Raw genomic sequence first — 25,214 nt, forward strand, 5'->3', positions numbered from 1 at the left:
TCATCCGTGAGACTCTACTGGCGATCCAGGCGCAGGAGGTGTGATGTGGGTGTCTTGTGCTTTATCCCACATTACCCTCCTGGGTGAAGTGAGTCACTAAAATTTTGATTGTATATCTGAAAACTTTTTGCTTTTATATCTAGATTTTATATTTGCCTAATATTTTATATTTACCTAACACTACATCTGTCAATTGCATACCACATACGAATTGGCCGTGGGAATCAGAATATATTTTGGTGAGTGTGAAAGTGTTGCCACCCCACCTATGTATATCTAACAATCCAAGCCTCCATCTTTTTTGGTTATACACCATCATAACCTAGATACCAGGGATCTTGGCGCCTCTCTGTGGTCCTTTTTAGCGTTTCCACGCAACCCCACTGTCTTCCTAATCACCCACCTTGAGGGCATCAGGGTGGGTTGAGACCACTGGCAGCCTGCCCACCTTTATTCCACTATTTTTTTTTCCTTTTTTTAAATAAATATACATATATATATATACATATATTTGTGCTTCAAAAAAATTCGGGTACAAAACGAACCACACGTACTATTGCCCTACCTTTGGCGCCCTGCGAAGTTACCCCTGGACCATCGTTCTGAAAGGCCCAGTGACTAACCCTCTTTTTTTCTTCCCCTGTCTCTATCTTCACACTATGTCACCTTGCCACTCTGAGGCCTCCTGATGCTGCTGCTGACACCTCCACACTCTGTCATTGTGACACTCTGTGGCCTCCTGATGCTGCTACCACCTCTACACTGTCATTGTGCCACCCTGTGTCCTCCTAATGCTGCTGCTGTCGCCATCTCCACACTGTCATTTTTGCCACCCTGTGGCCTCCTCCTGATGCTGCCACCTCCATACTCTGTCATTGTGCCACCTCCAAACTCAAACAAAACAATAGCTGATATTAAGGAGACCAGCTACAGAAAACACTGTGGAGCCTCATTTAAGAGTCTCAACACAGCAATACAAAGTGCAAAGCTGCTTGGGAAACAGTGATATGCAAAATAACTGTGGAGCCCCAATTATGGGTTTTCAACACAGTGAAAGCCAGATATCCCTCAAAGGAAGGAAAACCGAGCAAAGGGGTGTCCCCATTACAGAGATCACCAAATCCACCATATTAAGTGGCCCCTATGTCAAGATCCCACTCTTTTACAACCTTTAAGGATATGACGGGAAAGACCTACCTGTAAGCCAGTTATCTATCCACAGACAGCTGTTTCAGGGTGTTGCCCCTCTTCAGTGTGAAGTAAGATTCTGGCTAACCGGGAGCAATACCTTGGAGACTACTCAAACAAAACAATAGTTGATTTTAAGGAGACCAGCTACAGAAAACACTGTGGAGCCTCATTTAAGAGTCTCAACACAGCAATCCAAAGTGCAAAGCTCCCTGGGAAACAGTGATATGCAAAATAACTGTAGAGCCCCAGTTATGGGTCTTCAGCACAGTGAAAGCCAGATATCCCTCAAAGGAAGGAAAACCAAGCAAAGGGGTGTCCCCATAAGAGAGATCACTAAATCCACCATATTAAGTGGCCCCTATGTCAAGATCCCGCTCTTTTACAAGCTTAAAGGATGTGACGGGAAAGACCTAACCAGTTATCCATCCACAGACAGCTGTTTCAGGGTGTTGCCCCTCATCAGTGTGGAGTAGGATTCTGGCTAACCGGGAGCAATGCCTTGGAGACTACTCAAACAAAACAATAGCTGATCTTAAGGAGACCAGCTAAAGAAAACACTGTTGAGCCTCATTTAAGAGTCTCAACACAGCATATTACTGTTTCCCAGGAAGCTTTGCACTTTGGATTGCTGTGTCGAGACTCTTAAATGAGGCTCCACAGTGTTTTCTGTAGCTGTACTCCTTAAGATCAGCTATTGTTTTGTTTGAGTAGTCTCCAAGATATTGCTCCCAGGTAGCCAGAATCCTACTCCACACTGATGAGGGGCAACACCCCGAAGCAGCTGTTTGTGGATAACTGGCTTAGTTGCCCTGTCACAAACCAAATTCATAAAATTAGACAATGCATAAAAATAAGCGATACATAAAAATACAGTGAGAATGATTATAGTAGGAATTTGAGGTAGATTATGCAGTCATACGTAAAAAAGCTGAAGTATTGTAAGATTCAATCCTCATGTGATTACACAACATAAAAAAAAAAATAGTAAAAGTGAGCATGTATTGGAACACCAGTAAAAAATTGTGGAGTAATTGTATCATGCACCGATGATAAAAGGAGGGTAGGTGTTCATATACTGTCCAATCCAGAAGATATATATTATTTGGCGTCTATAATAGCTTCTAAAACATCACATCTGCAAGTCCTGATTTATTCGCTCCTGTAAATGGAGAGCAGTTTTGATGGAGCAGTGTTTGTATTGTTATATATACATGTTGCACGGAGATATTGTATATTCGTATGCTGACCAGTAGTGGTATAACTCAACTCTTAGGTACACATGTAATTTGTATGACCTTATCAGCCGACAGCACAACGAAGCCTGAACTTTTAACATTTTTATATATTTCACATATTCTATATTCCTCATATTTATGCACCTTGGAATGCTTTGGAATATATTTTTAATTCCCTTGCAGTTTTTAACCAAACAATACCCCGTCACAAACTTATGTGCACATAATATAATGCATTGACATTGAATGATTACTGCAGTAATAACGAAACGTCAACTAAAGCTTCAAATTATGAGAACATTATACACACCATACCAGGGTATTTATTGCTCTCTAAACAGGTTGAAGACGGTACCCAAATATTACCCAAATTAAGGTCCGATATGTTGTTTGTCAACACAAATGTTACTCATTGACATTTTTGACAATATAATACACGGTGAACACTTACCTTGCTTTTCCAGCATTGAAAGGAAAAAAATGCATCTTCAGGAAAAAAACGCATTTGTGGGGGATAAAAATCGCATCAGTACCTCATGATACATTTAGTGGTGACAAACTCCAAAAACTTGTTGATTTTGTTGAAGTAGAATCTATAACTGATTATTAGCCAGAACAGATATGTAATGATACACGACTTTACATGTTTTGTTTAACATTCCTATTTTACATTCAACTTGAATCCATTCCTGATTTTATATTCAACTTGAATCCATTCCAGAATTTAGGATTTGCCAATGTACCATATAAAGGAGGGCCAAATCATTTTTGCGGGTTACCACTGAGGAAGGGGCCAGGAATAGACCCCGAAACGCATCTGGTTTAAGGATACCTCCACATCAGCTGAGGTCTGATTGTGGGTCTGATCTGAGGTCTTCTTGGGGTCTTATTAACATTGTGGTTCTGATTGGAGTTGTGATCTGATGTCTGATTAACATTGGGGGTCTGATTGCTGGTCTGACCTGAGGTCTAATGAAAAATGTTTTTTTCTTATTGTCCTCCTCTAAAACCTAGGTGCGTCTTATGGGCCGGTGCGTCTTATAGGGTGAAAAATATGGTATTCTAAAGCCTTTTGTGTCGTGTATAAGTGGAAAAACAAAAGGGCATATTTGCTGTTCAGCGGTGCAGTTATATGTTCTAAAGCCCTTTTGTGGAGTGTATAAGTAGGAGAAAAAAAAATCTATATATTTGAAATAGAATAGTAGGGCACACCTACATTTGGTTGCACATGGAGAATTGTTTGGAACAATATGTAATTATTTTATAACATTCTGAATATTTATAGGAATATAAAATCTATAATAAAATACAAAATATCTCATAAAATTCAGATAAAAAACTTATATATCACGTAGAAAGGTAAAAAGTCTCTATATATCCTTGATGCACATAGGTAGTGATCCCAATAAAGTGACTTGGTGTAGATAGCAGCGTCTGTCCGGTAGCCTCACCAACCCAGCTGGTATTGAGGTGAGACGTGCATTTGTTTTATACTGATAAGCCTCTTTCACACGGGCGTCATGTTTTTTGCCTGGATAAGAGGCGGGTGCGTTGCGGGAAAATGCACGATTTTTCCGCGCGAGTGCAAAACATTGTAATGCGTTTTGCACTCGCGTGAGAAAAATTGCGCATGCTTGGTACCCAAACCCGAACTTCTTCACAGAAGTTCGGGCTTGGGATTGATGTTCTGAAGATTGTATTATTTTCCCTTATAACATGGTTATAAGGGAAAATAATAGCATTCTGACTACAGAATGCATAATATAATAGTGCTGGAAGGGTTAAAAAAATAAAAAAGTTAACTCACCTTATCCTCTTGATCGCGTAGTTACCGGTCTGTTCTTTGCTAGCTCTGGGCTGAATGACCTGTGGTGACGTCAGATCACATGCTCCAATCACATGGTCCATCACCATGGTGATGGAGCATGTGATCTGACATCACCACAGGTCCTTTAGCCCACAGCTAGCAAAGAACAGATCGGGAACTACGCGATCAAGAGGATAAGGTGAGTTAACTTTTTTATTTTTTTAACCCTTCCAGCACTATTATACTATGCATTCTGTAGTCAGAATGCTATTATTTTCCCTTATAACCATGTTATAAGGGAAAATAATACAGTGAATAGACTGTCACCTAGAACCCATGCGTGAAAATCGCACCGCATCCGCACATCACGCAACCCCATTCACTTCTATGGGGCCTGCGTTGCGTGGATTATCGCACCGCAACGCACAAAGAGGAGCATGCTGCGATTTTCACGCAACGCATAAGTGATGCTTGAAAATCACCGCTCATGTGAACAGCCCCATAGAAATGAATGGGTCAGGATTCAGTGCGGGTGCAATGCGTTCAACTCATGCATCGCACCCGCACGGAATACTCGCTCGTGTGAAAGGGGCCATAGTCTTTTTGAGTACTCAGTTGAATCGATTACGCTTGCTCAATTTGGATCAGTTACTTTTGCGATAGTCTGTAATGGTTTGTATGGTATCTCAAATATTGCTGTTTACATGTAAGTTCAGCATTGGTTTACTCACAGTTCCGCTGGATTTGCAGGCTTTACTGCTTATGCCGTGGCGTCCCATGTGTAGCTCGGTCGTTGCAGGCAGTGGTCTAGCCTCCAGGAGTATTGTCAGTGGTATTCGTCTCATATAGGGCTTGGGGATCCTCGGTAACTAACTGCGGATGTGCCGTAACACTGAATCCTTGGTGGTATTCTTGTGCATATACTCAATATAGCGCAAGACCAGATTTAACTGAATATGCGGTTTTTCAGCGTTTCCTTTATAAATTGCGTCACCGATTCCTCTCCCTGTTGATTACTTGAAGCACTTTAATTTTTGGTCTTGTTGCTTATTTCATGAGAATTGTTGATCATATTACCATACGCGTTTCGGAGTTAACTAAGACTACTTCCTCAGTGGTCATTTTTCTCATGAACGTGGCCAGTTTATATACCTTCCTAGGTATGGTTCAAATTAACTTGATTGTGTTGTACTAAAGATGTGGAATGGATTTCTGTATAGTCCTAGTTGGAATCTCGGTATGTTGATTAAGATCATATTGCCTTATTTTGATATATATATATATTGTAGTAGCCCAGAGGGAAGAATCGTGGATGGTCAGTACGTCTCACTGAGAATGTATGCCTCAGTGATATAATTCCCGGAAGTAAGTGTACCAGTAACATTAGGTTGCTGGGAGGTTTTCATTAAAGTGGATTTTGGGTCCGGGTTTTAGGAGTGACCAGAGAGCTTGGGTGGGACAGGTCACTCCCGTACTCCATCCAGGGTTTTCCTACTGTGTGGTTAAAAAGGATGTGGGAATCTCAGCTGGGGAGATCACAAGTCTGCACAGGCTAACTGAAAGCTGAACAAGCTGAGAGGGAGGATTTGGTCTCTGAAAGACACCAGAGAGTGGTGAGATCGTATTGTTGTTTCTGATTTGGACTGAACACAAAATGTGGGACTTTATGTTATATACTATTTGCGGGCTGAAGAAAGCCTAAAGCTAAAGTTTGGACATGTTTACTGCTGTTGTTCTGAAATAAACACTGCCTGTGGTGAAGAGTGAACTGACACGCGTGTATGTGTGCACAGTGACAGAATTAAAACCCCCACAATTGGTGGAGGATGCGGGCAAAATGCTCCTAGAATTCGCAGCCACCAGCAGTTGTAGGAGATACATGTCCTGGGTAAAAACTGCAGCGAAATTACAGTCTGAACGTCCAACCATGGAGGATTTAGTAAAGCAATTGGTGCAGGCTAACTTGCTACAGCAACAGGCTACTGCTCAACAGCAGAGAGCCCATATGGAGGCTATGCAAGCCCAGCAGGAGACAAATCAGCTACTGATACGACAGATGTCTGTATTGACTGAGGCCGTCAAATCTCAGGAGGGGGTGAGCCTTCCCAGTCAAAATGGCAGTGTTAAAGCCCGAAAGAATGTGAGGGAAACTTTGCAAAAAATGACACCTGAGGACGACGTTGAGGCGTACCGGTCCGTGTTTGAAAGGGTGGCAGAAAGGGAAAGTCTCCCACCCGAGCAGTGGGCAGAAGTGTTGGCGCCATATTTAACAGGAGAACCTCAGAAAGCATATTATGATTTAACCTTGCAAGATGCGAAAGAATACAGCAAGCTAAAAGCAGAAATTCTTGCTCGGCAGAGGGTGACTGATGCAGTCCGAGCGCAGCGTGTTCACAGCTAGGAGTTTTGCCAAGATAAGCCTCCCAGGTCCCAAATGTTCGATCTGTTCCACCTGGTACAAAAATGGTTACAACCAGAATCATCCTCCCCAGCTCAAATGGTGGAAAAAGTGGTGATGGACCGGTTCCTTCATACGCTGCCAAAACCCATACAATGTTGGGTTGCCCAGGGAAACCCCCAGACTGCGGACGAATTGGTGGGCCTCGTAGAAAGGTATGTCAGCGTGGAGGACTCCCTGGAAAATAAGGGGGGATTGAGTCGGCCATATCGCTGCACCAAGAACGGGACTGGGTTCCCCAAGAAAGGACTACAATCCAGACCCAACTGGAAAACCCAGCTTAAAGAAAAGTTGGAGACTGGAACCCGAGTCCAGACCGGCCCCATTATCTGTTGGAGATGTCAGGCTCCTGGACATATAGCAGCGCACTGCCCTTTGTCTGCCGAGCCCATGGAGTGCGGTGTCGGCCAACCTTATTCTCTTTTTGCACATCCTGTGTGCAGTGCAGTTACCCAAGCCCAGGAAGGACCCCAGGTGTGCCAAGTGACCGTGAACAGTGTTATAGTGACTGCCCTCTTGGACTCCGGCAGTTTGGTCACTTTGATGACATCCATGGTGCCTCATGTATTAAATCCTGAAAGGCATGTGGGAGTGTTGTGCATCCATGGAGACACACGGGAGTATCCTGTCGCTCAGGTGTCCATAAACACTATGTGTGGTACGGTACTGCATGAGGTGGGAGTTGTGAAGGACTTACTGCACCCGATGATACTGGGAAGAGACTTCCCGCTGTTCTGGGACCTGTGGGCTAACGCTAAGGTCCCGACGAAACTGTCAAGTACTGAGCATTCTAGTTGTGATGTGGTGGGAGAGGTCTTGGAGTATCCTGGGACTATATCAGGGTCTCCATTAGCGGTGATGTTAGGTGAGGAGGATGAGGAATTAACCCCTGAGACCGATGTCCTGGATCTTGAAGTGTCTCGGGACAATTTTGGAGAGGCACAGCTCAGAGATCTTACCTTGAAAGGTGCCCGGGAGAATGTATCAGTTCTGAATGGGGTTGCCCAAAGTCCAGGGGCTGATAATCAGTTTCCCCACTTCGCCATAAACAATGATATGTTGTATAGAGTGACCAAAAGGGGGGTGTCACAACCAGACAGCTGAGAAGCTCTGACAGAGGCCTTTCAGAACCTCCTCCTTGAATTTCTGTGTTGTGGTATTCAGCTCCTCCTCTCGTCAGCCTCTCTCAGCTGTCATGTCTTAATTGCTTCCCTTTAAATGCCTCCCCAGAATGCTTTTCTGGGCGGCTTATATTTCTTCCTGGAGTGTGTGTGCACGCTGATCTGTCCTCCTTTTTTCATCAAAGCTAAGTGTACTTTTATATGTTAATATCTGTTTGCTGGATCCCAGATGACCCTGACTCCCTCCGTGTCTTGTGTAGGGAGCCGGTGGTCGTGTCCCCTCACTATAGTAGGGTGCTCAGGGCTTTATAGTCAAGGTTCGTGGATATGCAAACCTCCACCATTAGGATCTTTGCATAGGCTGAGCAGCCAGGGAAAGTGCCAGGTCTTCTGCAGGGGTCTCCCTTGGTTCCTTAGTTTTTGGATCCAGCGAGTCGTTTATACATGTTGCTTTGCCTTGTTACCTGTACACATTCCGTGACATTATAAGCCGCCAAAACCGTCTTAAGCATGGATCCGGTTTCACTTTTGGCTGAACGCTTCCAGGGTCTTTCATTGGAGGTAGCTGACCTCCGTAAGACTTTGTCTCAGCTTCAAGTGACCGGTTCAGCTTGCGTTCATGGAGCTTGTTCTGAGCCTAAGATCTCGCTCCCGGATACGTTCTCCGGGGGTAGTGAGAATTTTGTGCGTTTTAGAGAGGCTTGCAAACTCCATTTTCGCCTTCTTCCCCATTCTTCTGGTGATGAGGAACGGAGGGTGGGGATCATTATATCGCTGCTCAGGGGTAACGCTCAGTCCTGGGCCTTTTCGCTGCCGGAGGGGGCACGGCCCCTCCGTTCAGTGGATGAATTCTTTTTAGCCCTGGGTCAGATATATGATGATCCGGATCGTATTGCTCTGGCGGAGTCTAGACTACGTCTCCTATGCCAGGGTAAACAATCCGCAGAAATATACTGCTCAGAATTTCGGAGTTGGGCAGCTGATACTGGTTGGAATGATGCTGCACTCCGAAGTCAATTTTGCCATGGTCTTTCAGAGGGATTGAAAGATGCATTTGCCTTTCATGAAAGGCCTATTTCTTTGGACTCTGCTATGTCTCAGGCCGTTCGTATTGACAGGCGTCTTAGAGAGAGAGGAGAGATCTCTCTTTCCTGTCATACTCGGTCCCAGGACTGTGCAGCGGTCCCATTCTCTGCGCAGGGGTCTCAGTCGCTGTCAGCCCCTTCTGAGCAGGAGCCCATGCAGCTGGGGTTGATTGCTTCTGACAATAGAAGATTCAGCCCGCATGAGAGGGTTTGTTTTTGTTGTGGAGGTATTAATCATTTGGCAAATATTTGTCCCTCTAGGAGATTCAGGCAGTTCTCTGGGTATAATAAAGAAACAAAGAGGAAAAAATCTTTGAAAAATGTTCCGTCTGTTACTATTGGCAGGATTGAGGCGGAAATTGAAGATTTTCCGTTTGCTTGTAGTTCCCGTTTTGTCCTGCCGGCTAGGGTGGCGCTAGAGAGCAAGAACATTTTTTGTGAGATTTTTGTGGATAGTGGAGCAGCGGTTAATCTCATTGATAATCACTTTGCGATAACTCATGGTTTCCAGGTGTGCGCTTTGAGAAAGGATATTCCTGTGTTTTCTATCGATTCCGCTCCACTTTCTCAGAAGTCATTAAAGGGCATAGTTCACAATATCCGTTTAATTGTGAGTGATGCTCATGTTGAGGATGTGTCATGTTTCGTCCTTAGCGGTTTGCCGACTCCTCTAGTGTTGGGGCTACCCTGGCTCACTAAACATAACCCCACCATTGATTGGCAAGCAAGGCAAATAAATGGTTGGAGTGACTTTTGCAGAGAGAATTGCCTCACGACATCTGTTTCTGAGGTTGCTACTAAGACTGTACCATCTTTTCTCTCTGAATTTTCGGATGTCTTCTCTGAGAGTGGAGTTCAGGATTTGCCCCCGCACAGGGAGTACGATTGCCCTATTAATCTCATCCCAGACGCCAAGCTGCCTAAATCTCGTTTATACAATCTTTCCCAACCTGAGAGGATCGCTATGCGTACTTATATCTCTGAGAGTCTGAGAAAGGGACACATACGACCCTCAAAGTCACCTGTTGCCGCTGGTTTTTTCTTTGTTAAGAAAAAAGATGGTTCTTTAAGACCTTGTCTGGATTTCAGGGAGCTGAACAATATCACAATTCGTGACCCTTATCCGCTTCCTCTGATCCCGGACCTGTTTAACCAGGTTGTTGGGGCTAAAGTCTTTTCCAAATTAGATTTAAGAGGGGCATACAACCTGGTCAGGGTCAGAGAAGGGGACGAATGGAAGACGGCCTTCAATACCCCTGAGGGCCATTTTGAGAATTTGGTTATGCCTTTTGGGTTGATGAATGCCCCAGCCGTTTTTCAGCATTTCGTGAACAGCATTTTTTATCATTTGATGGGAAAATTTGTATTGGTGTATTTGGATGACATTTTGATTTTTTCTCCCGATTTCAAAACTCATAAGGAACATTTACGTCAGGTCTTGCTCATCCTGCGGGAGAATAAATTATATGCGAAACTGGAAAAATGTGTGTTTGCGGTTCCAGAAATTCAATTTCTGGGGTTTCTTCTCTCCGCTTCTGGTTTTCGCATGGACCCCGAGAAGGTCCGCGCTGTGCTTGAGTGGGAGCTTCCTGAGAATCAAAAGGCGCTGATGCGTTTTTTGGGCTTTGCCAATTATTACAGGAAGTTCATTTTGAATTATTCTTCTATTGTTAAACCACTCACTGATATGACCAGAAAGGGGGTAGATTTTTCTTCTTGGTCAGTAGAGGCGCGTAAGGCCTTTTCTGATATCAAGGAGAGTTTTGCTTCCGCTCCCATCTTGGTGCAACCTGATGTTTCATTACCCTTCATAGTTGAGGTTGATGCTTCTGAGGTGGGTGTGGGGGCGGTCTTGTCTCAGGGTTCCTCTCCTGCCAATTGGCGACCGTGTGCCTTTTTCTCAAGAAAACTCTCCTCCGCAGAGAGAAATTACGATGTGGGAGATAGGGAATTGTTGGCCATCAAGTTGGCTTTTGAGGAATGGCGCCATTGGCTAGAGGGGGCCAGACACCCTATTACCGTATTTACTGACCATAAAAATCTGGCCTACTTGGAGTCAGCCAAGCGTCTGAACCCGAGACAGGCCAGATGGTCGTTGTTCTTTTCTAGGTTTAATTTTGTTGTCACGTTCCGCCCTGGAGTTAAGAATGTGAAGGCAGATGCCCTGTCACGTTGTTTTCCGGGAGGCGGGAATTTTGAAGACCCGGGTCCCATTTTGGCTGAAGGTGTGGTGGTCTCTGCTCTTTTTCCTGAATTGGAGGCAGAGGTGCAGGCAGCCCAGTCAGAGGCTCCTGATCTTTGTCCTCCTGGGAGGTTGTTTGTGCCTCTCGCTTTAAGACACAAGATTTTTAAAGAACACCACGATACGGTCCTTGCTGGGCACCCGGGGGTAAGAGCCACACTGGATCTCATCGCTCGGAGATTCTGGTGGCCTGCGCTTCGTAAGTCGGTTGAGGGTTTTGTGGCAGCCTGCGAGACTTGCGCTCGTGCCAAGGTCCCTCATTCACGGCCATCAGGTCCTCTCCTTCCCTTACCCATTCCTTCCCGTCCTTGGACACATCTGTCCATGGACTTTATCACGGACCTGCCTCGTTCCTCGGGGAAGACTGTGATTCTGGTGGTGGTGGACCGTTTTAGCAAAATGGTGCATTTCATCCCTTTTCCTGGTTTGCCCAATGCTAAGACGCTGGCGCAGGCATTTGTTGATCACATTGTCAAGTTGCACGGTATTCCTTCAGACATAGTCTCTGATAGGGGCACGCAGTTTGTTTCCAGATTCTGGAAGGCTTTCTGTTCTCGCTTGGGGGTTCGGTTGTCATTCTCTTCTGCTTTCCACCCGCAGTCGAATGGCCAGACAGAGCGCGTCAATCAGAATCTGGAGACATATCTGCGTTGTTTTGTGGCGGAGAATCAAGAGGATTGGTGTTCTTTTTTGTCCCTTGCTGAGTTTGCTTTAAATAACCGTCGTCAGGAGTCCTCTGATAAGTCACCATTTTTTGGTGCATATGGGTTTCATCCACAGTTTGGGACTTTCTCGGGAGAGGGGTCTTCTGGTTTACCTGATGAGGACAGATTCTCCTCGTCTTTGTCATCTATTTGGCAAAAGATTCAAGATAATCTAAAGAGCATGAGTGAGAGATATAAGCGTGTGGCTGATAAGAGACGTGTGCTTGGTCCGGACCTGAATGTTGGTGATCTGGTGTGGTTGTCTACCAAGAATATCAAATTGAAGGTTCCCTCCTGGAAGTTGGGTCCTAGGTTTATTGGGCCTTACAAAATCCTGTCTGTCATCAATCCTGTTGCATACCGTCTTGATCTTCCTCAGACTTGGAAGATCCATAATGTTTTTCATAAGTCCTTATTGAAACCTTATGTTCAACCCATTGTACCCTCGCCTTTGCCTCCTCCTCCGATTATGGTTGATGGGAATCTTGAATTTCAGGTCTCTAGGATTGTGGATTCTCGTCTTGTCCGCGGTTCTCTTCAGTACCTTGTTCAGTGGGAGGGGTATGGTCCTGAGGAGAGGATGTGGGTCCCAGTGACGGACATTAAGGCCTCTCGTCTCATCAGGGCATTCCATAGGTCCCATCCTGAGAAGGTGGGCTCTGAGTGTCCGGAGTCCACTCGTAGAGGGAGGGGTACTGTCACAACCAGACAGCTGAGAAGCTCTGACAGAGGCCTTTCAGAACCTCCTCCTTGAATTTCTGTGTTGTGGTATTCAGCTCCTCCTCTCGTCAGCCTCTCTCAGCTGTCATGTCTTAATTGCTTCCCTTTAAATGCCTCCCCAGAATGCTTTTCTGGGCGGCTTATATTTCTTCCTGGAGTGTGTGTGCACGCTGATCTGTCCTCCTTTTTTCATCAAAGCTAAGTGTACTTTTATATGTTAATATCTGTTTGCTGGATCCCAGATGACCCTGACTCCCTCCGTGTCTTGTGTAGGGAGCCGGTGGTCGTGTCCCCTCACTATAGTAGGGTGCTCAGGGCTTTATAGTCAAGGTTCGTGGATATGCAAACCTCCACCATTAGGATCTTTGCATAGGCTGAGCAGCCAGGGAAAGTGCCAGGTCTTCTGCAGGGGTCTCCCTTGGTTCCTTAGTTTTTGGATCCAGCGAGTCGTTTATACATGTTGCTTTGCCTTGTTACCTGTACACATTCCGTGACAGGGGGATGAAGTAGTGGAACAACTGCTAGTACCCAGTCCTTATCGACAAGTGGTATTAAGGATGGCCCACTCGCATGTTTTAGGGGGGCACTTGGGGGCAGCTAAAACCCAAGAACGCATTCTGCAGCGATTTTATTGGCCGGGGTGTTATAAGGAAATAGCTGACCATTGCCAGTCGTGTCCCACTTGCCAGGTATCAGCCCCTATCCCTCATTTCAAAAGTCCTTTGGTCCCTCTGCCAATCATTGAAGTTCCGTTTGAACGGATTGCAATGGACCTCGTAGGACCCCTAGTAAAGTCAGCTAGAGGTCATCAGTATATTTTGGTGGTAGTAGATTATGCCACCAGATACCCGGAAGCAGTCCCTTTAAGAAATACCTCATCAAAAAACATTGCAAAAGAGTTGTTCCAGATGTTTGCCAGAACTGGTATACCAAAAGAGATATTAACTGATCAGGGAACACCGTTCATGTCTAAAGTCATGAAAGAGTTATGTCGGATGTTAAAAATTAAACAACTGCGAACATCAGTATATCATCCGCAGACAGACGGTCTAGTAGAACGTTTCAATAAAACACTTAAGAGTATGTTAAAAAAGGTGATAGAGAAGGATGGTCGGGATTGGGACTGTCTGCTACCATACTTACTGTTCTCTATTAGAGAGGTTCCTCAAACCTCCACTGGGTTTTCACCTTTTGAATTGTTATATGCTCGGCACCCTCGGGGGTTACTAGATGTGGCAAAGGAAACCTGGGAAAATGAGACGACCCCGTATAAAAGTGTAGTGGAACACACAAATGCAAGAGAGGATATCTAAGGTTATGCCCATAGTAAAAGAACATCTAGTGAGGGCTCAAGGTAACCAAGCTCGAGTGTATAACAGGGCAGCCAGGGTTAGGCAGTTCAGTCCAGGGGACCGAGTGTTAGTTTTGGTACCCACGGTGGAAAGCAAATTCCTAGCTAAGTGGCAGGGGCCTTATGAGGTGGTTGAGAAAGTTGGGGACGTTAACTACAAAGTTCATCAGCCTGGGAAAAGAAAACCCATCCAGTTGTATCATGTGAACTTGTTAAAACCGTGGAAAGATCGAAACTCCTTGGAAATGACCTGTTTGGTGGTAGAGGCTAAAAGTAACAGTCAGGATGTCACAATTGCGGAGACCCTCTCTAAATCCCAAAAACAGCAATGTAAGGAACTGCTACAACAGAATAGAGATTTGTTCTCAGATTTGCCAGGTCTCACTAATTGTATTGAGCATGAGATTCGAACAAAACCACATGTTCGAGTAAACATAAAACCCTATAGAATCCATGAGGCTCGTAAGGAAGTAATATCACAAGAAATCAAAAGGATGTTAGAGCTAGGAGTGATTGAGGAGTCCCGGAGTGGGTGGTCCAGTCCAATAGTTTTGGTACCAAAACCGACTGGGGAATGGCGGTTCTGTAATGATTACAGAAAACTCAATGAGGCTTCGGAGTTCGACGCCTACCCTATGCCAAGAGTAGACGAACTCATTGAGAGGTTAGGTCCAGCGCGGTATATTACTACGTTAGACCTAACAAAAGGGTATTGGCAGATCCCTCTATCAAAGGATGCTAAAGAAAAGACTGCCTTTTCCACACCTGAAGGGTGTTACCAATATGTAAGGATGCCATTCGGTTTACAAGGTGCCCCAGCTACGTTCCAAAGGGCTATGGACAGGATCTTAGGCCCTCACAAAAAGTATGCAGCTGCATACCTGGACGATATCGTCATCTTTAGCCCAGATTGGGAGAGTCACCTGGGTAGAGTTCAAGCCATACTAGATTCCCTAAGAACAGCCGGATTTACCATAAACCCCAAAAAATGTGCCATGGGTATGGAAGAGGCCAGATATCTCGGGTATGTAGTAGGGAGAGGTCTGATTAAACCCCAGATTAACAAAGTGGAAGCAATTCAAACCTGGCCACGTCCACTTACAAAAAAACAGATAAAAGCTTTCTTGGGAATAGTGGGCTATTACAGACGATTTGTACCGAATTTTGCTACAATAGCTGCCCCACTAACGGAGCTTACAAAAGGGACAAAGTCAGTCATGACTAGATGGACCCCGGAAGCAGAACAGGCATTTAACGAGCTTAAGCTACGGTTATGCCAGCAGCCAGTATTAGTGGCCCCAGATTTTAGTAAGGAGTTCATAGTGCAGACAGATGCCTCAGAGGTAGGTCTAGGCGCTGTGATGTCCCAAGAGGTTAGGGGGGAAGAACACCCGGTGTTATATCTGAGCCGAAAACTTACCCCCTGCGAAAAAAATTATTCTATTGTGGAAAAAGAATGTTTGGCGATAAAGTGGGCACTGGACTCCCTTAGATATTATCTACTGGGTAGGAGGTTCAGATTAGTTTCAGATCATGCACCACTAAAGTGGATGTCTGAGAAAAAGGGGAGTAATGCCAGAGTAACGAGATGGTTTCTGACGTTACAGGATTTCAATTTTTATATAGAACACAGGCCCGGGAAGTTGCATGGGAATGCCGATGCTTTATCAAGGGTACATTGTTTGATGGTAACAGGTGCCCAGCCCCTCGGCTTTAGGCAGAGGGGGAGGGTATGTAGTAGCCCAGAGGGAAGAATCGTGGATGGTCAGTACGTCTCACTGAGAATGTATGCCTCAGTGATATAATTCCCGGAAGTAAGTGTACCAGTAACATTAGGTTGCTGGGAGGTTTTCATTAAAGTGGATTTTGGGTCCGGGTTTTAGGAGTGACCAGAGAGCTTGGGTGGGACAGGTCACTCCCGTACTCCATCCAGGGTTTTCCTACTGTGTGGTTAAAAAGGATGTGGGAATCTCAGCTGGGGAGATCACAAGTCTGCACAGGCTAACTGAAAGCTGAACAAGCTGAGAGGGAGGATTTGGTCTCTGAAAGACACCAGAGAGTGGTGAGATCGTATTGTTGTTTCTGATTTGGACTGAACACAAAATGTGGGACTTTATGTTATATACTATTTGCGGGCTGAAGAAAGCCTAAAGCTAAAGTTTGGACATGTTTACTGCTGTTGTTCTGAAATAAACACTGCCTGTGGTGAAGAGTGAACTGACACGCGTGTATGTGTGCACAGTGACGGAATTAAAACCCCCACAATATATATATATATATATATATAAGTAGAGACTTATTCGTACATTGTTAAAATACATGCAATGCAATGCACCATCGTCCATCCTCTCACAGGTCTGACCGGGGGGCTCTCTGCACTCACGTTCCTCTGCCATGGCTGCTGTGGCAGGGTGGGGGGGTAGGAGCAGTACCAGCTCCATCAGCAACAACTTGAGTCTAGAGTCGCTGATGAGCAGCTTTCTTCACCCGCCTAATTAAGAAACTACTCACCAGTGATGAGCAGCATAGGCAATATTTGTTTTCACGAGATTTCGCAAATTTTTGGCCTAATATTCACCATAAATTCGCAAATTCTACAATTCGTGATCTCCAGTCATTATTTTCTTGATTGTGAAAATCGGCAATGCAGTATCCGCGTATTGCCCACACAGGCGTGGCTTACTTTTGTTACATTTTTCAAGCTGCTAGAATTTTTCTGAGACTGGAGAAAATGGTTGGCAGCAACTTTCGTGACTGTGAGTAAGAACTCCTGATTACTGTAAGTAATTTTACATTACAGCATTGTTTTTGATTAAATTTCGCATGCATGGCAGAACAATAGCTTTATATGCAGATAGAGTGCTCCAATATATTTGCGAATGCGCAAATCGGCACTAATGATGCACTTTTTTTGGCGTAATACATGCAACTTCACATTTTATCAGGTCTGAGTAGTGTAGGAGAGTACCTGGGGTGGTAGTAGACGGGAGGTACGTGCCACCGGGGGTCCTGGCCCCGGTGGAGTAAGAGCCAGAAAAGTGCATTTTGCAGCGGTTATGCTGTTAACAGCGGATCCGGGCCGGCTCTTATTGGGAGCAGGCAGATATGCGGGCGGGTGCCTGCTCCCCACGGTCCAGGCCAGGTTTTGCAGGGAAGGGTTAAAACCTGCCCAGCAACAAGGGTGTGGTGCGCAATGGGGAGCTTCTGTGTTCTCTGGCTGTGAGAGTGAGAAGTGGAGGTGAGCTGGGCTGTGTGCTGAGGCCTGTGGAGGACTGTGCAGGATCCTGCAGCTGAAACCAGGAGGGATCCGTGTCCTGTGGCTAGAAGCAAGACCCATGGACTTACTTCACCAAGGAGGAAAAGGTGACATTACTCCTGGCTTTAAATAGACTTTGCTTTATGTGACTGAAACAGGCCTCAAGTAGCCTGCAGCAGGGACTTGCTGTGTTTGAACTATTATTTTGCTGTTGTGTGTGACCACCCTCCCTATGAACTGCACTGTCTTTCACAAATATGCACCGTGTGAATAAACAAAGCATCGTGTTTTACACCAAGACCATTCTGTGTTGCCTCTATACTGCACTCGCTACCACTGCCTACCAGAACGGATCCCCACAATTGGTGGAGGATGCGGGCAAACGGCAGTGAGGCCGGAAATTGTGTTGTTTGGACTGTATATTAAGCCGGCAAGTTTTGTGGCTCTAGATAAGATGGAGGAGGCCATTAGACACTTGGTGCAAAGTAATGAGGAGGCTACTCGGAGACATGAGGAAGCCCTGAGAGACCAGCGGCAGTTGAATAGTCTACTGGCCCAGCAACTGGCGACTATGCAGGAGTCCATGCGTGTGTTACAACAACAAGCCGTCCCGGGGGGGACCGCAGTCCTACCTGCTGCCCGGGATAAAGTGCGCTCAGCATTAAGAAAGATGGGCCCTGAAGAGGATATCGAGGCGTTCCTGATGGTCTTCGAACGCACTGCGGAACAGGAAAGGTTACCGGCAGAACAGTGGGCCGAAGTAGTGGCGCCATTTTTTGTGGGAGATGCACAAAAGGCCTACTTCGACCTCAGTCAGGAGGAAGCCAAAAGCTATAAGAGGCTGAAGGGGGAGGTGTTGGCTCGTCTTGGGGTTAATACCTATGTGCGTGCACATCGAGTCTACCAGTGGGCCTTCTCCGAGTCCCGGCCTGCTCGGTCCCAGGCCTATGACCTGTTACACCTGGTAAAAAAATGGCTGCAGCCTGAGACATTGAGCCCTTCGCAGATGGTGGAACGGGTGGTGGTCGATCGTTTGGTGCGCACACTGCCAAGGGCCATACAGTGCTGGGTTGGTCAGGGAGACCCCGGCAACCTGGATCAGTTAGTAAGCCTTGTCAAGAGGTATGTGGCAACCCAGGACTTGGTGCGGGACTCAACGCAGGTGCGGGAATCCCGTCGGGCTCCCTCTCAGGCTAGGGATCCGGAAAAAGGGACCCAACCACAAAGGGGGGGGGGTGGCTAGTCCTACTCCAGGGAAGAGAGACCGGGGAGGGACCACGGGGGTTCAATGTTGGCACTGCCACGGCCTGGGACATAGGGCAGCGAACTGTCCTCAAACACCTGAACCCATGGACTGCGGGTTCGCTCGCCGGTCCTCTTTCTTTGCCCGGCCTGTATGTACCGCGGATGCCAGGCCGGCCACCGATATGCCACCTCTGTGCCAAGTCTTGGTCGATGGGCATCCGATTAATGCTTTGCTGGACTCTGGGAGCCTGGTGACCCTAGTGCATGAGTCCTTAGTGTCTGAGACACTCCCAGAGAAGCAAACCCTGTCCATTGTCTGTATCCATGGGGACCGCCGGGAGTACCCCACTGCCAGGGTTACCATGTCCGTGTTGGGCTAAGAGGTGCAGCATGTCGTCGGAGTGGTACGCCAAATCCCTTATGCCGCCATACTGGGAAGGGATTTTCCTTTGTTCTGGACTCTATGGAAGAGCAATATGCCTTCCCTTAGGGACAGACGACAATCGGGCCCAGTGCCCGAGGATCCCGATGCAGGGATACCAGCTGTAGGGGTCACCACATCACCTGTAGAGTGTCATCCCGATAGGTTCCCCTAGAGGTGTTGGCAGGTGAATCCGTGGAAACCCCGTCCATCCCGGACCTGGAGGTATCCCGTGACACGTTCGCGACCGCCCAGCTCCAGGATCCGACATTATTGCGGGCGAGGGAAGGGGTGACAGTGGTAAATGGGGTGGCTCAGCACCCAGGGGCCGACTCAGTGTTTCCCCATCTGGCTTTTAACCAGGACTTGCTGTATAGGGTGGACAAAGTGAAGCACGAGGTAGTGGAGCAGCTGGTGGTACCCCAGCCATACCGCCGTGTGGTACTGGACTTGGCCCACTCCCACGTGCTGGGAGGACATTTGGGCGTAAAAAAAAAACAAGAGCGGATTCTGCAAAGGTTCTATTGGCCCGGGGTTTATGAGGAGGTCAAAAGGTTTTGCCAATCCTGTCCAGTGTGTCAGATGACGAGCCCCCAGCCCCACTATCGCAGTCCACTAGTACCCATGCCCATCATCGAGGTCTCCTTCGAAAGAATAGGGATGGATCTGGTAGGCCCCATAAACAAATCGGCCAGAGGGCACCAGCATATCTTGGTGGTCTTAGACTATGCCACCAGATATCCTGAAGCGATCCCACTACGTCACACTTCCGCTAAGCTCATAGCTAAAGAACTCATGGGTATGTTCGCAAGGGTGGGGATTCCAAAAGAGATCCTGACCGACCAGGGGATGCCCTTCATGTCTAAGGTGACGAGGGAGCTCTGCAAGCTTTTAGGGGTTAAACACGTCCGTATACCATCCTCAGACCGACGGACTAGTGGAACGCTTTAACAAAACCCTAAAAACTATGCTTAAAAGAACCGTAGCCAAAGACGGAAAGGATTGGGACCTGTTGTTGCCGTACGTATTGTTCGCAGTGCGAGAAGTGCCCCAGGCATCTACGGGATTCTCGCCCTTCAAGCTATTATACGGTCGACGGCCAAGAGGGTTGCTGGACATTGCTAAAGAGGCATGGGAGCAACAGCCCACCCCCCACAAGAGTATTATAGAGCATATAGAAAAGATGCAGGACCGTATAGAGACAGTCCTACAAATCGTCCGGGAACACATGGAAGCCGCCCAACTGGCACAGAGCTGGGTATACAACCGGAGTGCCCAGGTCCGGACATTTAACCCGGGTGACCGGGTACTGGTGCTAGTCCCCACCATTGACAGTAAGTTTTTGGCACGGTGGCAAGGTCTCTACGAGGTGAAAGAGAAGGTAGGGTCAGTGAATTACAAGATATCCCAGCCAGGCCGGCGGAAGCCAGAACAGGTATATCATGTAAATTTACTGAAATCGTGGAGAGATAGGGAGTGTCTCATTGGGGACAGCCCAAGCACTGTCTTGTCTGCAGGGAAGATCCCAGCTCCACCCGAGGTCCCGGAGGGCACCTCCGCGGTAAAGATAGCGGGTGGTCTGTCGACTAAACAAGCTCAGGAAGCCAAAGAGTTGGTGAGTCGAAATAGGGACGTATTCTCTGAGCTTCCTGGTCGAACTTCGGTAGTCCGACATGACATCGTCACCGAGCCCCATGTCAGGGTACGGTTAAAGCCGTATCGTGTACCGGAGGCCCGGCGACAGGCCATTTCAGAAGAAGTAAGGTCCATGCTGAGGTTAGGGGTGATTGAGGAGTCAAGGAGCGAGTGGGCCAGCCCCATAGTCCTCATCCCAAAACCTGACGGTACTCTGCGCTTCTGCAATGACTTTAGAAAGCTCAACGAAGTGTCGAAATTCGATGCCTACCCCATGCCCCGGGTAGACGAGCTCATAGAACGGCTAGGGAAAGCTTGCTATTTCTCGGTCCTCGACCTCACAAAAGGATATTGGCAGGTGCCTCTCACGGAGGCGGCAAAGGAGAAGACTGCCTTTGTCACCCCCGAGGGGTTATTTCAGTACCAAGTTTTGCCCTTTGGCCTACATGGCGCTCCAGCCACCTTCCAGCGATTGATGGATGTCATCCTACGGCCCCATCGTCCATATGCTTCGGCATATCTGGACGACATCATCGTGTTTAGCCAGGACTGGGAGATTCACCTGCCCAAGGTACAGGCCGTAGTCGATTCACTTAGAAAAGCTGGACTGACGGCCAACCCAAAAAAGTGTTCGCTCGGGTTCGAGGAGGTCCGGTACCTGGGATACGTGATTGGGCGGGGAGTTGTCAAACCCCAGGTAGACAAGGTTGAGGCGATCAAGAGCTGGCCCAGACCTCTTACCACCAAGCAAGTACGTTCGTTCCTAGGGATGATAGGATATTACATGCGCTTTATCCCCAACTTTGCCACAGTAGCGGCCCCGTTGACAAGACTTTTAAAGGGGAGGAAGACGGTGATGGTCCGCTGGGATGAGCAGGCGGAGGAGGCATTCTCCCGTTTGAAGTCGGCTCTGTGTGGGTCCCCGGTTTTGGTGACACCCGACTTCACACGGGAATTTGTCGTTCAGACGGACGCCTCTGGAGTGGGCCTAGGGGCAGTACTCTCTCAGGAAATCAGTGGGGAGGAACACCCTGTTGTCTTCCTGAGTCGCAAACTCACCCCAGCGGAAACCAGGTACAGCGTGGTAGAGAGAGAATGCCTGGCCATTAAGTGGGCCCTCGAGTCCCTTAGGTACTATCTGCTAGGGAGAAGGTTCCGTCTCGTGACCGACCATTCCCCTCTCCAGTGGATGAGCCGGGCCAAGGAGGGGAGTGCCCGGGTCACCAGATGGTTCTTGTCCCTCCAGAATTTTAAGTTCAGTGTCGAACACAGGGCAGGCCGCTTACAGGGGAATGCCAATGCCCTGTCCCGGGTACACTGTTGTACATGTGTCCAACCCCTCAGGATTGAACAGGGTGTGCAACCCTTCAGGGTTGAACAAAGGGGGGGGGGCAAGGAGGAGAGTACCTGGGGTGGTATTAGACGGGAGGTACGTGCCACCGGGGGTCCTGGCCCCGGTGGAGTAAGAGCCAGAAAAGTGCATTTTGCAGCGGTTATGCTGTTAACAGCGGATCCGGGCCGGCTCTTATTGGGAGCAGGCAGATATGCGGGCGGGTGCCTGTCTCCCCACCGTCCAGGCCAGGTTTTGCAGGGAAGGGTTAAAACCTGACCAGCAACAAGGGTGTGGTGCGCAATGGGGAGCTTCTGTGTTCTCTGGCTGTGAGAGTGAGAAGTGGAGGTGAGCTGGGCTGTGTGCTGAGGCCTGTGGAGGACTGTGCAGGATCCTGCAGCTGAAACCAGGAGGGATCCGTGTCCTGTGGCTAGAAGCAAGACCCATGGACTTACTTCACCAAGGAGGAAAAGGTGACATTACTCCTGGCTTTAAATAGACTTTGCTTTATGTGACTGAAACAGGCCTCAAGTAGCCTGCAGCAGGGACTTGCTGTGTTTGAACTATTATTTTGCTGTTGTGTGTGACCACCCTCCCTATGAACTGCACTGTCTTTCACAAATATGCACCGTGTGAATAAACAAAGCATCGTGTTTTACACCAAGACCATTCTGTGTTGCCTCTATACTGCACTCGCTACCACTGCCTACCAGAGCGGATACCCACAGTAGATATTACTGATTGGTGCACTAAGTATTGTTGTCACATCACAGCACTATGTCTGTAGCAGGTATGTAAAGACAGCAGAAAAATATCTCTCACATGCACATTGCAAATCTTTTCACATGCACAAAGATGAAAGACAAAGACACTAATCCCTATCACAGCACATTAATTCCTATTACACTACCTAACATCTTGCATTGGAACCTATCAGCTACACTATATTACTATTTAACCTACACTGACTATCTCCTACTAACTATCTGCATTATATATATGAGCTAACTATCTAATGTAAACGAATAAGGATCCAGATGATTCTGTAAAGCACAGAGCACAGCAATGACACTTCTCTCTCTCTCTCAGAACTGCAAAAAACAGCAGAAAATGGCTGCTGGGGAGTTTCCTATATAGTAAGGGGTAGTCAACTTTCCTATTGGTTGCTAGGGATGTTGCTATGCTGAGACAAAGATATTGCAGCCTCCTCATTGGCCCATAAGCAAGAAGCAGTGAGGGTACTGATGAAAAAAAAAATCTAGAATATTCGCGATTCCGAAGATATAGGTCTATATTCTAGATCTTCGCAAATTCTCGAAGTGCCAATATTCACTATAAAAATTTGCAATTAGAATATTCACGAACAACACTACTCAGCAGTAGCAGCAGTTAGACCTGTAGCAGGAACTGAACCAGCAGATGGTGGCATACTAGAACAGTACCCTGTCACCCCACATTGAAGATCCGCTGGATTACTGGGCAGCCAACTGGAAAAGCTGTCCTGCCCAGTCAGTAGTGTGGCATCAGAGCGGGTGTTTAGTGCGGTGGGGGCAATACTTACCGCAAGAAGAACTTGCCTGTCCACCCAAAATGTGGAGAGACTGACCTTTGTCAAGATGAATCAGGTGTGGATCAGCCAGGATTTCCAACCACCAATGCCTGATGCATCAGACTAGATCATCCATGGTGCCACACCAACACTTTGAGAAAAGAGACCGGTTTCTTCTGGCTACCAGCCTCAGCTACTATTCTGATGCTGCCACCCACCTGATGCCACACATCTGATGCCAAGTGCTCCTTCTTTCACCCACCATCTTCAGCTGGTACTCGTATTGCCACCCACCTCCCCACTCTGTCAACGAGTCCCTCTGTGATCTCCTGATGCTGCTACCACCTCCTAACTATGTCGCCTTGCCACTCTGTGGTCTTCTGATGCTGCTGACACCTCAACACTATGTTACCTTACTACTCTGTGGTCTCCTGATGATGATTCCACCTCCACACTGTTATTGTGCCACTCTGTGGCCTCCTCCTGATGCTGCTGCTGCCACCTACACACATTGTCATTATGCCACTCTGTGGCCTCCTGATGCTGATGTCACCTCCACACTCTGTAATTGTGCCTCTCTGTGGCCTCCTGATGCTGCCGTCACCTCCACACTCTGTCATTGTGCCACTCTGTGGCCTCCTCCTGATTCTGCTACCACCTCCAGACTCTGTCATTGGGCCACTCTGTGGTCTCCTCATGCTGCTTCCACTTCACCACTATGTCATAGGGCCACTCTGTGAACCTCTCATGCTGTTTCCCCACTCCCCACTTCATGACTGGGCAACTATTTTGCCTTTTGGCCTTGCTGACATCATCATTTATTTGACTGTTCTTCTGATCTGTTACAACACGTCCTATGCACAACACGTCCTGTCTGTATAGCAGCTGCAAGGCCTGTATCGTCCCATCAGAATTGGCTTGTGATTTGGTAGCCAAAAGCAGGAGTGGATACAAAACACAGAAGACTTGCAAATATTCTGTTCATGTGTCTTCTCTGTTTTGGATCCACTCCTGTTTTTTTGGGCATTAGTAATACTGATGGATTACTGACCTAATGCTGACCGAGTGAAGGCGGATGCTCAGCAGACAGGATCTGTTTTTTGGGGGTTATTGTTCTGACGGATAAGAGGAGGGGCAAAATAATCAGTGACATCAACATAAACTTACTGCTGACACCCTCTCACCCACTCTGTCCGGGGGGGCTCTACTTGTATAAGCGTTTAATAGAACAGGTTCTGTAGACATCTATGTGGAATCAGCTGACGACGGTGTAAAAGTAGTGCGCTTCTCCTTATCGCTAACATCAACCTTATTTTGTCAGTTTTGGCCCTGTTACTGCCCAAATAAGTGAAGTGTGCAGTAATTCTAAGAGCGACGCCTGTCATCTGCATGTCATACTGACTTACAGTATTATTTCACTACCACAGCAGACTCCCTATGCATGTTACTGCAAGGCACAGTGATCTAAACCACTATAAAGGCTCTCTGCAGCCAGGAAATAGCCGTTTTTTTACTCGATTCGCCGCAAATAAATTTGGATCAAACCAAATTTTAAAAAAAAAATTGGCGAACCAGTCGAATAAAATTTTTCTAAAATTTGCTCATCTCAACTGGTGACCTCACTTAACTTAATACTGTCAACAAATGGACCACCTCTCTAGCCTCCTCTATGCCCTCTATGTGCATGAGACAGAAGGTAAACCCATGGAAAGTACTTGTATGGGATAATAGTCTTATAAATCTTTAGAATTTAATTTTGTAAATCAGGCACCAGATATAAATCTGAGAGTGTAATAATGCTGGGGCCGAAAATGTGGCTCAAGCATCACCCGATGAGCATTCCTCTCAGCCTCTAAATCATCTG

This window comes from Bufo gargarizans, chromosome 3 (genome assembly GCF_014858855.1).
Source record: "Bufo gargarizans isolate SCDJY-AF-19 chromosome 3, ASM1485885v1, whole genome shotgun sequence".
In the NCBI taxonomy this organism is placed as follows: Eukaryota; Metazoa; Chordata; class Amphibia; order Anura; family Bufonidae; genus Bufo; species Bufo gargarizans.